The following is an 11,635-nucleotide window of genomic DNA, read 5'->3' on the forward strand; positions in this document are numbered from 1 at the left end:
CAAGACTGAGTTAGACAGATTTTTGATCTCGAAGAGAGTCAAGAGTTAAGGGTTGGGGTGCAGGGGAAGGGGTGGGGTGACAAAGTGAAGTTAAGGATAAATCAGATCTGTGACCTTATTGAATGGCAGAGCAGGCTCAAGGGGCTGAATACTGCTCCTATTTCTTATGTTCATAAAATGATCAAGGATGGGGTAAGGCCAGGAGTCAATAAGCAAGTATCACCTCAGGGTCCCAGTGAAAGTACAAAAATGCTTTTATGTCATTTCGGAATAACCCTTATAAGAGTACGGCTGTTTCACGTGAGTTGGATGGAAATTGTGATTCTTGTACAAACAAAATTTTTCTCAGAATTTCTGCTGCTGTGGTGACAAAACTTAGTTGAAAGTTTACAAAATGAGGTTTTTGATGAAGTTATGGTGTTGCAGTGATGGAAACTGAGGAAATTCAAGGTCCTATTTTAGGTACACCACATTGTGTTCTCCTTAGTTCACTGCAGCCATTAACTCACAGCTACACCTGTCAAAATACTGCGGGGAGCAATTTGGTATGAGCCTATTAAATAGTCGCATGAGAGTATAGGAGCAAGCGAGGGCCATTCATGCCTTTGGACCTGCTCTGCCAATCAGCTGAATCATGGCTGATCTGTACCTCAACTCCATTTTCCAGCCTTTGATCCATATCCTTTGATACCCATACCCAAGACACATCTGCGGTTAAAGTCCTTAATTTTTTGCATTATGCCTGCTTAGATTCACCAACAACTTGAATTTATATATATTTTAACATAATGAAATGTCCCAAGACATTTCACAGGAGCATTATGAAACAGAATGGAATTGGAGGAGCACAGGGGAAGGTGGTGGCATAGTGGTATTGTCACTGGACGAGTGTTGCAGAGACCCAAGGTAATGCCCTGGGGACCTGGGTTCAAATCCCACCACGGCAGATGATGAAATTTGAATTCAATAAAAATCTGGAATTAAAAACCTGATGATGACCATGAATCCATTGCCAATTGTCGTAAAAAACACTAATGTTGTTTAGGGAAGGAAACCTGCTGGCCTACACATGACTCCAAACCCACCAGCAACGTGAATGACTCTTAAGTGCCCTCTGAACAAGGGCAGTTAGGGATTGACACCCACATCCCATGAATGAATAAAAAAAACCTTGGAGTGTGGTGAGACCGGAGGAGGAACCATGCCTATGCTTTTGCTTTGATGCTGTTTTATCTGACACACAAACACTGGCATCCGAAATGTGCTCAATCCATTGAAGAGATCACTGGGAGGAGTAGATCTGGGAGCAGGTGGTCAGGGCCTTGAGTATCACTGATGTCGTGCCCACAGAAGCCTTTGAGATCTGTGTTCCTACAATCTGACCTTTTGCCCAACCCCCACAGCCTTTGGCCCGCCATTGACAACCATGGGCAGATGGAATACAACGTGGGGAAGTGTGAGGTCATGCACTTTGGTAGGAAGAATAAAGGCATAGACTATTTTCTAAATGGGAAGAGAATTCAGAAATCTGGAGTGCAAAGGGACTTAGGAGTCCTAGTCCAGGATTCTCTTAAGGTTAACTTGCAGGTTGAGTCGGTAGTTAAGAAGGCAATGTTAGCATTTATTTCGAGAGGACTAGAATATAAAAGCAGGGATGTGCTGCTGAGGCTTTATAAGGCTCTGGTCAGACCACATTTAGAATATTGTGAGCAATTTTGGGCCCCGTATCTCTGGAAGGATGTGCTGGCCCTGGAGAGGGTCCAGAGGAGGTTCACGAGAACGATCCCAGGAATGAAAGGCTTAACATATGAGGAACGTTTGAGGACTCTGGGCCTATACTCGATGGAGTTTAGAAGGATGAGGGGGGGATCTGATTGAAATTTACAGAATACTGAAAGGCCTGGATAGAGTGGACGTGGGGAAGATGTTTCCATTAGTAGGAGAGACTAGGACCCGAGGGCACAGCCTCAGAGTAAAGGGAAGACCTTTTAGAACAGAGATGAGGAGAAACTTCTTTAGCCAGAGAGTGGTGAATCTATGGAATTCATTGCCACAGAAGGCTGTGGAGGCCAGGTCATTGAGTGTATTTAAGACCAAGATAGATAGGTTCTTGATTGGTAAGGGGATCAAAGGTTATGGGGAGAAGGCGGGAGAATGGGGTTGAGAAACTTAACAGCCATGATTGAATGGCAGAACAGACTCGATGGGCCGAATGGCCTAATTTCTGCTCCTATGTCTTATGGTCTTATGCATTCAGCTGTCTAGGCCCTAAATTTTGGAATTCCCTCCCTGAACCACCTTTTTCTTTCTTTATTCATTCACGGGATGTGGGCATCGCTGGCCGGGCCAGCATTTATTGCACATCCCTAATTGCCCTTGAGAAGCTGGTGGTGAGCTGCCTTCTTGAACTACTGCAGCCTCTAACTCTTTCTTCCTTTAAGACACTCCTTTAAAACTATCTCTTTGACCCAAACACTTGGTTACCTGACCTAATATCTCCTTTTGTGACTTGGTGTGAAAATTCTGTCTGATAGTGTGTGTCTGTTGTAGGAGTTCTTGTGGGGCAGTGGGCAGCATCCTGCCTCTGAGCTAGAAGCTCTGGGTTCAAGTCTCACTTCAGGACTTGAATGTCAAGGAAGATGCGTTCACAACATGGCCAAACAGATTGAGTATCAACCTGTCAATCCTTTTACATACATCAGTGGCAGGTGGTAAGAGCGGGAGAGATTCCTGGTCAGCCACGGGATGGAAAGAAATTGGAGCTTCTAACGTCACTATGCATAGCTAGAGACTACAATGCACAGGTAAAACTGTATGTTGCCACAGCAACTTGGGCTGTTTGGGAGGAGAGGTTGGCTCAGTTGACTGGACTGTGGATCAGATTGCTGCCAACGGCACAGGGTTTGATCCCCGTGGGGTGGATTCAGGAGCTGCCTCCTTGCCTGTCCTGTGGTGGTGGTCGTGGTGCTGTGGATCAGACCTGCCTTTTGGCAGAGAACTGAAGGAGAAGAAGCCTATCTGTTAAGTGCTTTGTGGTATTTTAATACATTGTGTACAGAGCAAATGCAAGTTATTATTGTTGCGTACTTTGAGATGTGTTACCCATGGCAAAAAATGTGTGTTTGGAGTCAATGGCAAGGGTATGAGCCATAATCTCATTGAATGGCAAAACAGGCTCGATGGGCCGAATTGTCTACTCCTATTTCTTATGGTCTTAGGAGAGCGATAGCTTACCTTCTGGGGACTGCATGAAATGGCACCCAGGAATGAACAGCTACAATGGGTTGTGTTAGACCATCTGTTAGACCATCTTGATTCAAGCGAAGCCATATTTAGAATATATTACAATACACTGTCAGGGTGTGTGAGAAAATGTGTGGTGACGTTTCTTGAACATTCTGTTTCATTATAACTTAATTTGAAGCTTGCTATGTAAGTGTGACTACAATAATAAAATGAATCTTCTTCCTATGCCAAAATGATAAAAACACCAAATTGGCAACTCCCAAGTTTAGGCTGATAAATTACCTCAAGTTGCAACTTGCATTTATGTAGCAGTTTTAACAAAGAAAAATGCGCAATGTCGCTTCGCGAGCGTCTTCCAACGATAATTGATGCCGGGCTACGGAAGGAAATATTGGGCAGAGTAAACGAAAGCTTGGTTGGAAAGGTGAGTTTTAGGGAACACCTTTTGAAAGGTGGAGACATGGAACTGTTTAGAGAGGGAATTCCAGAGTTTTGGGGATTAGATGACTGAAGGAACGGCTGCCGATGGAGGGAGGAAGGGGTCAGAGTTGGAGGAGTGGAGAGTGGTTGTAGGTTTGGAGAAGGTTACAGACATGAGGTGGCACAAGGCCGTGGAGGAATTTGAACACAAGGATGAGAATTTTAAAAGACGATGCTCGAGTGGGGAGCCAGTGCAGGCGAGCAAGCAGAGGGGTGATGCATGAGCTCGTGTTGGTGCAGGTTAGAATACGGGCAGGAGAGATTTGGATGAGCTCAGTTTACAGAGGGTAACGATCAGGTGAGGAGGGGTCGAACAGCTCCCCTCTTTTCGCTCATTTGACCACAGCAGCTTTTTTGAAAAGGATAGACTTGCCAAGTCAATGAGTGTTTAACTGTTTACGTGCTGTAATCATATAAAGGACCGACAAGACAGGTTTTCTTGAGTTTAACAGAGGCTAGCTTTATAATACTTAAGCTGATCTAAGTAAAATACACTGCAGCGTTTGCACGTACACTTACACTTGAAATTCACACATGCACGTCAATAGATTGTAGTGGGAAGAATAGGTTTGGCAACTTGAGTCCAGAGAAATAAGATGGGTTTTTGGTGTGTAGTTTGGTGACTCGGCTAGCTTCAGGCTGAATTTGGTAGTCTTTTGGGATTCCTTTGGTCGTCCCGATGCTTCCGATTTAAAGATGTAGAAAGCTGATTTGACTGTTCTCCGGGAGACAGTAATGCCGGGTTGAATTCTTTTAAAAAGCCTGTCAGCAGCAGGGGCATCCCTGGATGGTCACGTTTAGCAAACAGGGTTCAAAGCTTGCCAGGTGGGTTGGAGGGAGAGAGAGAGAGAAAGGAAGGAAGGAAGGAAGGACCCTACTCGGGTCTGCTCTCAGCTGCTTAACCTCTTAATGCTGAGGAAGCAGAAGTTTAAACCCACATGGGTTGGCCTGTCATATGACCATCACCAGGTGATGGTCGTGCGTAGTGTACTTCCCCTTGTAACTTTAATCAGTTGTTGTCTGGGAAACCCCTGTTGAATATCCCAGGTGATTGCCTTGATGCCTTGCTGATGGGGATGGGATGTGTGGTTTACTCATATTCTCCTGAGGCCATTGCCCTTGATAGGTTTTGCCAATGCAATGTCTCCATCTCAGTGGGTTGCAATGTGGAGAGTACAGTGATGAAAATTAGGGTAGCCGTCTTTGTTGCGAGCTCAAGTCATACCTTTTAGTCTGTCTTTTAAGAAGTCTCTGGTTTTTAAAGGTTGAGTACAGCGTTTAGTTGGTGGATTAAAAATTATTATGTGTCATAAAGCATGTTTTCGTGACATGGTAGATGATGAGAAGCTGGCCAGGAGAATATTGGAATAGTCTGGAGGTAACTGAAGCGTGGCTGAGGATTTCAGCAGCCAATCAGCTCAGGCAGGGGTGGAGACATGTGGGAGCAGGCAGGCTTTGTGGCGGAGAGGACATGGGGGTCAGAGCCTCAGCACAGGGTCAGGTAGTAATAAAAGCAAAATACTGCGGATGCTGGAAATCTGAAATAAAAACAGAAAATGTTGAAAGAACTCAGCAGATGAGGCAGCTCGGAAGAAGAGTCACACGGACTCAACGTTAACTCTGTTTCTCTCTCCACAGGGTCAAGTAGGGTGTTGAAGTTTACAAGCTGTCTGGTTAAATGACGATTAACTCCTTTCAAAGTAACATATATTTTGTTTGATCGATTAACCCTTTCTGAGAACTGTACTGGAACCCCCATGCCTATGCCAACATGGTCTGTGACGTGATTTTTTTTCACCATCAATGGGATCAGTCCTCTTGACATATACAGTGCTTCCTGGATGACGGTGACGTCACAGTTGTTTGGCTTGTTGCCCCTTAGCTGGGCTTATGACTAGAGTACAGAATGATTAGCTTCATTCAAAAGACAAAACAAAGACACACTTCATTCCAGAGCCAAAATGTTGTTGAAAGTAGCACAGCTGCAACCGATGTCATAGTACCCAGAATGCACAGCGAGTGTGTTCTGGTTGTAAGAGGGAAAAATCTCTGTGACTCGCCAACTCCTAGTCCTGATCACATGACAGAGGATTGCGTTCATTAATAAGCTTTTGTTTTCTCCTTTTTATTAAAAGCAAAATTCAGAATGAACCTTAACCAAAATCATCATCACGGTAAGGGCTCATTTAAAATTGGTCTCAGAGAGATGTTACTTGGAGAAATGAGAGAAGCTGAGAGCAGAGAAGGTTAAGGGGAGATTTGTCAGAGGTGTTCTAAATTATGCAGGCATTTGATGGAGTAAACAAGGAGAGTCGGTAACCAGAGGACGCGGGTTCAAGATAATTGGGGAAAAAAACAACAGAGGGAAGATGAGTTTTTCTTATGTTTTTCTAGTTGTTATAGTCTGGAATGCACAGCTGGAAAACGTGTAGAAATAGATTTAATAAACCTTTCAAGAGGGAAATTAGATAAGTACTTGAAAGGGTAAAAAAACGAGCAGAACTATGAGGAAAGAACTGGGGACAAAGGACTAAATAGGATGGATCTATCAAAGCGCTTAGGACAAGGACAATGGGCTGAATGCCCTCCTACAGTGCTGTAAGATTCCATGATTCTATGAAATAAATAATCCATTAATGATGTCTGCAACAAAGCTTCAACAACAGCCTGCACTGAGCGTCAACGTTTCCTACGTTACAAAATTGACTACAGTTCCAAAAACATTTCATTGGCTGTAAAGCGTTTTGAGATGATCAGTGGTCATGAAAAGTGTGATATAAATACATTTTTTTTTCCGCTTCAAAGTAAACAAAACATCCTAAAGCGTTCCACCAAGGTAGAGGGTGGACTATTGGGATGAGGTATTAGACAACAAGCAAGGATTTGACGAAGAATCAAAGTGGGAATTGTGAAGCAAATAGGTCTCCAGAATGCTTTAGGAAGGTGTGGAGAAATGTTAGCAAGTCTGAGGGATTTGGGAATTATTTTTTTATTCATTCATGGGATGTGGGCATTGTTGGCTGGGCCAGCATTTATTGCCCATCCTTAGTTGCCCTTGAGAAGGTGGTGGTGAGCTGCCTTCTTGAACCGCTGCAATCCATGTGATGTAGGTACACCCACAATGCTGTTAGCAAGGGAGTTCCAGGATTTTGACCCATCGACGGTGAAGGAACGACGATATATTTCCAAGTCAGGATGCTGTGTGGCTTGGAGGGGAACTTCAAGGTGGTGGTGTTCCCATCTATCTGCTGCCCTTGTCCTTCTAGGTGGTAGTGGTCATGGGTTTGGAAGGTGCTGCCGAAGGAGCTTTGGTGAGTTCCTGCAATGCATCCTGTAGATGGTACACACTGCTGCTAATGTTCATCGGTGGTGGAGGGAGTGAATGTTTGTGGATGTGGTGCCAATCAAGTGGATTACTTTGTCCTGGACGGTGTCAAGCTTCTTGAGAGTTGAGGGCTGCACTCATCCAGGCAAGTGGGGAGTATTCCATGACACTCCTGACTTGTGCCTTGTAGATGGTGGACAGGCTTTGGGGAGTCAGGAGGTGAGTTACTCGTCACATGATTCCTAGCCTTTGACCTGCTTTTGTAGCCACAGTATTTATATGGCTAATTCAGTTCAGTTTCTGGTCATTGGTAACCCCCAGGATGTTGATAGTGAGGAATTCAATGATGGTAATACCATTGAACATCAAGGGGCGATGGTCATTGCCTGATACTTGTGTGGCATGAATGTTACTTGCCACTTGTCAGCCGAAGCCTGGATATTGGACATGGACTGTATTGGTTCTGTAGAAAAGCAAAATAGTGCAGATGCTGGAAATCTGAAATAAAAACAGAAAATTATGAAAGCACACCCTCTGGCAACACCAACAGAGAGAGAAATAGTTAACATCATAAGGTCCATGACCTTTTCCTCAGAATAGTTCTGAGGAAAGGTCACAGATTTGAACCATTAACTCTGCTTCTTTCTGTTTACATCTGCTGCTAGACCTTCTGAGTATTTTCAGCATTTTCTGATCGCTCAGCAGGGTTACCTACTGAGGGGAGATGGTGGCATCGTGGTAATGTCACTAGCACTAGTAACCCAGAGGCCCAGTTTAATGTTCTGGGGACATGGGTTCAAATCCCACCATGGCAGCTGGTGGAATTTAAGTTCAATTCATTAAAAAAAAATGGAATTGAAAGCTAGTCTTAGTAATGGTGACCTTGAACCCATCTGGTTCACTAATGCCCTTTAGGGATAGGGAAGGAAATCTGCTATGCTTACCTGGTCTGGTCTACGTGTGACTCCAGACCCCACAGCAATGTGGTTAACTCTGAAATGGCCTAGCAAGCCACTCAGTTCAAGACCACTTAGCGATGGGCTAAAAATGCTGGCCTTGCCAGCGATGCCCACATCCCATGAAAGAATAAATTTGTCCTCTACATTTCTCCTGGTGTCTCCATGCATTGAATATTGATAACTAGTAATCTAGAGACCCAGTATCCTTATTCTAATTGAATATTACAGGTGGCTACAGGACAAACTTTACCTGTGATGAGCGTGAGAGCTTCGGTAGTGTGTTTTTGTTTGGATTGACACTTCTTCCCCACCCCCCCCACCACCACCACCTCAATCTTTTGATAGATCACCTTGGGATATACGTCTTCTCTCCCTTACACAAAAAAATCCTCTCAAGTAGTGTTGCAAGGGCACAACTATTGTCTAGTCAACAAAGAACTACTTAATTGAATTTGCTGTCACCCAAACAAATTTCCCAGCAATCTAGATACTAAATTGAAAATGGGACTTGATTGAAGGGAGCTGAGTTTTTCAGTTCTTTGGCTTTGACATTAAAAAGAATAGAAAATCCACTCAACAGTTCTGCTTTCATTTTTTTTTTGACAACGGAGAGTAGAAATATGGAACTTACAGCACAGAGGGAGACCATTCAGCCCATCATGCCTGTGCTGGTTCTTTGAAAGAGCTATCCGATTATCTCCATCTTGCCCTGTACCTTTCCCACAAATCAGCGATTTTCTCCATTTCAGGTATTTTTATATCCCATGTACATGCAGTTTTTTTTTTGCTCCTTCAGGAATACTTGTCCGATTCCTTTTGGAATGTTTCTATCGAATCTGCTTCCATCACACTTTCAGGCAGCTCATTCCAGAAATAATAACTCACCATGTTAAAAAAAAAATCTCTTCAGGCTACCTTCTTTTGCCAATTACTTGAGCTCTGAATTCTCTCATTACTGACTGATCTGTCTGTGGAATCAGCTTTTCCTTATACACTAGATTAGAATCTTTCAGTGGATTACTGTAGCTATAGTATTGGTATAAAATATTCCTGCTTCACACCAACACTGCAGTTGTAATGTAAACGCAGACTGAACTTGGACTTTAACCCTTGTAAAATACACGAGCAAAGTACAGTCTCACTGGAGAGGACAAAGCTTTATTGACGCCCCATCTGCCATCTTAAACATTCACTAACGCACAGTGGCAACAGTGTGTGCCATCTTACCAGATGCACTGCAGCAATTTGCCAAAGCTTCCGCAATAGCACCTTCCAAACCCCTCACCGCTACCGTCTAGAAGGACAAGGGCAGCAGATGCATGGGAACACCACCACGTGGAAGTTCCCCTCCAAGCCCCACACCATTCTGACCTGGAAATATATCGCCATTGTCACTGGGTCAAAATCCTGGAACTCCCTTCTTAGCAGCAATGTGGGTGTACCTACACCACATCACCACATGGACCGGTTAGCAGCTGTGACCACCGTGTGCCGAATCTCCGGTTGTTCTGGTGGACTCCCATGAGCAATGTGATAAGTGGCCGATGGAACCCATACTGAGTGGCAGGGATCAGCTTTCATCTGGTATTTCCTTTGTGTCTGCAATTTTCCCACCATCCTGTCAGGTTTGAAGGGGGATTTCAAGCACCATTAATTCCTACATCCCAGACTTGGAGTACCACTGGAGACTGGCGACCACCAGATGGTTGAAAGTGGGCCCCACCAGGGCAGAGGGTGTAGACCAGGAAAGTCTCCCGGACCTCTAGAGAATGATTTGAAAGTAAAGGTACCCTTGTGACCTTCTTACAGCAGGAGGCTGCTGGAGCGTGGCTTGGATCTAGGGGAGGAATGGGAGTGGGAGAGAGAGGGACCTTGGCCTCGCCCTGCTGCCACCTTGATTGTGAACAGGAGTCCAACGTTCTAGCCGTCCCCTTGCAAACGGGTAGCCCCCTATTGATCCTTCCTTGTAGCTGCCAACCTTTTAGAAGCTTTTAGAGTAGCTAATTTTGGATTAGGCAATGCAACATAATGTGTGGGGTATCACTGTTGCCACACACCTGCACTTGCCTGCAGTCAGCACCCCTGGTTTAATAAAAGCAAAATGCTGCCAATTCTGGAAATCTGAAACAAAAACAGAAAATGCTGGAAAAAAACTCAGCAGGTCTGACAGCATCTGTGGAGAGAAAAAAAAAGAGTTAACGTTTTGAGTCCTTATGACTTCCTCAGAGTTGAAGAAGAGTCATACGGACTCGAAACGTTAACTCTGTCTTTCTCTCCATAGATGCTGTCAGACCTGCTGAGTTTTTTCCAATATTTTCTGATTTTGTTTCAGCACTCCTGCTTTTCTATCTACTTGTGACTAAATGTGAAAGCTTATTCTGAGACTTCCTGTACAGACCCATATTATAACCCAAGACTGCTGCAGGACCGGTGGAACTAGTACATTGCCGAAGGCAATAGAATATTTTAAGCTGTTGCGCATTTTGTAAACATAGAATTTTTTGCTTCATTGCTCAGCTGCAGCATAACATGACCAGTTCAGCCTCCAGTATGGAACTGAGCTATACAGACCAGGGAACTCCTGAAATCCAGTTAATGTTGACATGGTGGCAGTAAAGATTTAACAATCAACCCCAATGCCCATCACCTTGGGAGGTGACTAAACAAGCTCAATTTCTTACTCTGAAAGTGTGTGGGCAAGAATGACAATCATAATGGAAATGAAAGTCAAGTACTTTTCTGCAATGGAACATGGATGATCATGGATGCAGTGATAAACATGGAATGTCCCGCTGCACCTCCAAGGCATCAAGTCAAAAGCCTCCGTGTCAGCAGTGGCTCAGTGGTCACACTCTTGCCGCTGTGTCAGAAGATTGCAGGCTCAAGTCCCTCTCCAGAGGCTGCATAACCATGGCTTAAAACTCGCAGTGCTATACTGAGGACGGGTTATGTTGCAGGAGGTGCCATCAATCAGATGGGGTATTAAAGCAAAGCCCTGTCTGGTGGGCTTAAAAGATCCAACAGTACCATTTTGAAGATGAGCAGGGAAATTCTCCTCAGTGTCTTGGCCAACATTGGTCCCTAAACCAGTGTCACTGAAAGAGTAGATTTCCTGGAGATGATTACATTGCTGTTTGTGGGAGCATGCTGTTCATAAATTGGCTGTCATGTTTGCTACATACAGCATTTTATTGCTTATGAAGGGTTTTGGTAAATTCTAAGGTTGTGAAAGGTGCTATCTTAATGCTGGTTCTTTTATTAACCCAAGTATAATCTATGATGCACCATTAAATACAGTGAATACAGATTCTGTGCAAGCATACACTGGGTAAATTGAAGGTCGCTATTCAGTGGAGAGGAAGCTCATCTTTGAGACTAAGACAGGAGACACTCCTCATCACGTCTGAACAGTAGTCCTGCTATTGTGATCTTTTTGAATATATGGTTGCCTGCTTTTTAAAAACTTGAAGCACATTCATGAACACGACCCACCTACACCCAACATGCTGGTCTACCAAATGTTTGGGTCAATGAGCCATTCCTGACCTCCCTGCACCAACCCTTCAGCAAGTTCCGCAGTGCACATCCTCACCAGTGTTGGCCCAGCTCCCGGGGGCATTCTCTT

This window comes from Cetorhinus maximus, chromosome 19, assembly GCF_964194155.1.
Source record: "Cetorhinus maximus chromosome 19, sCetMax3.hap1.1, whole genome shotgun sequence".
In the NCBI taxonomy this organism is placed as follows: Eukaryota; Metazoa; Chordata; class Chondrichthyes; order Lamniformes; family Cetorhinidae; genus Cetorhinus; species Cetorhinus maximus.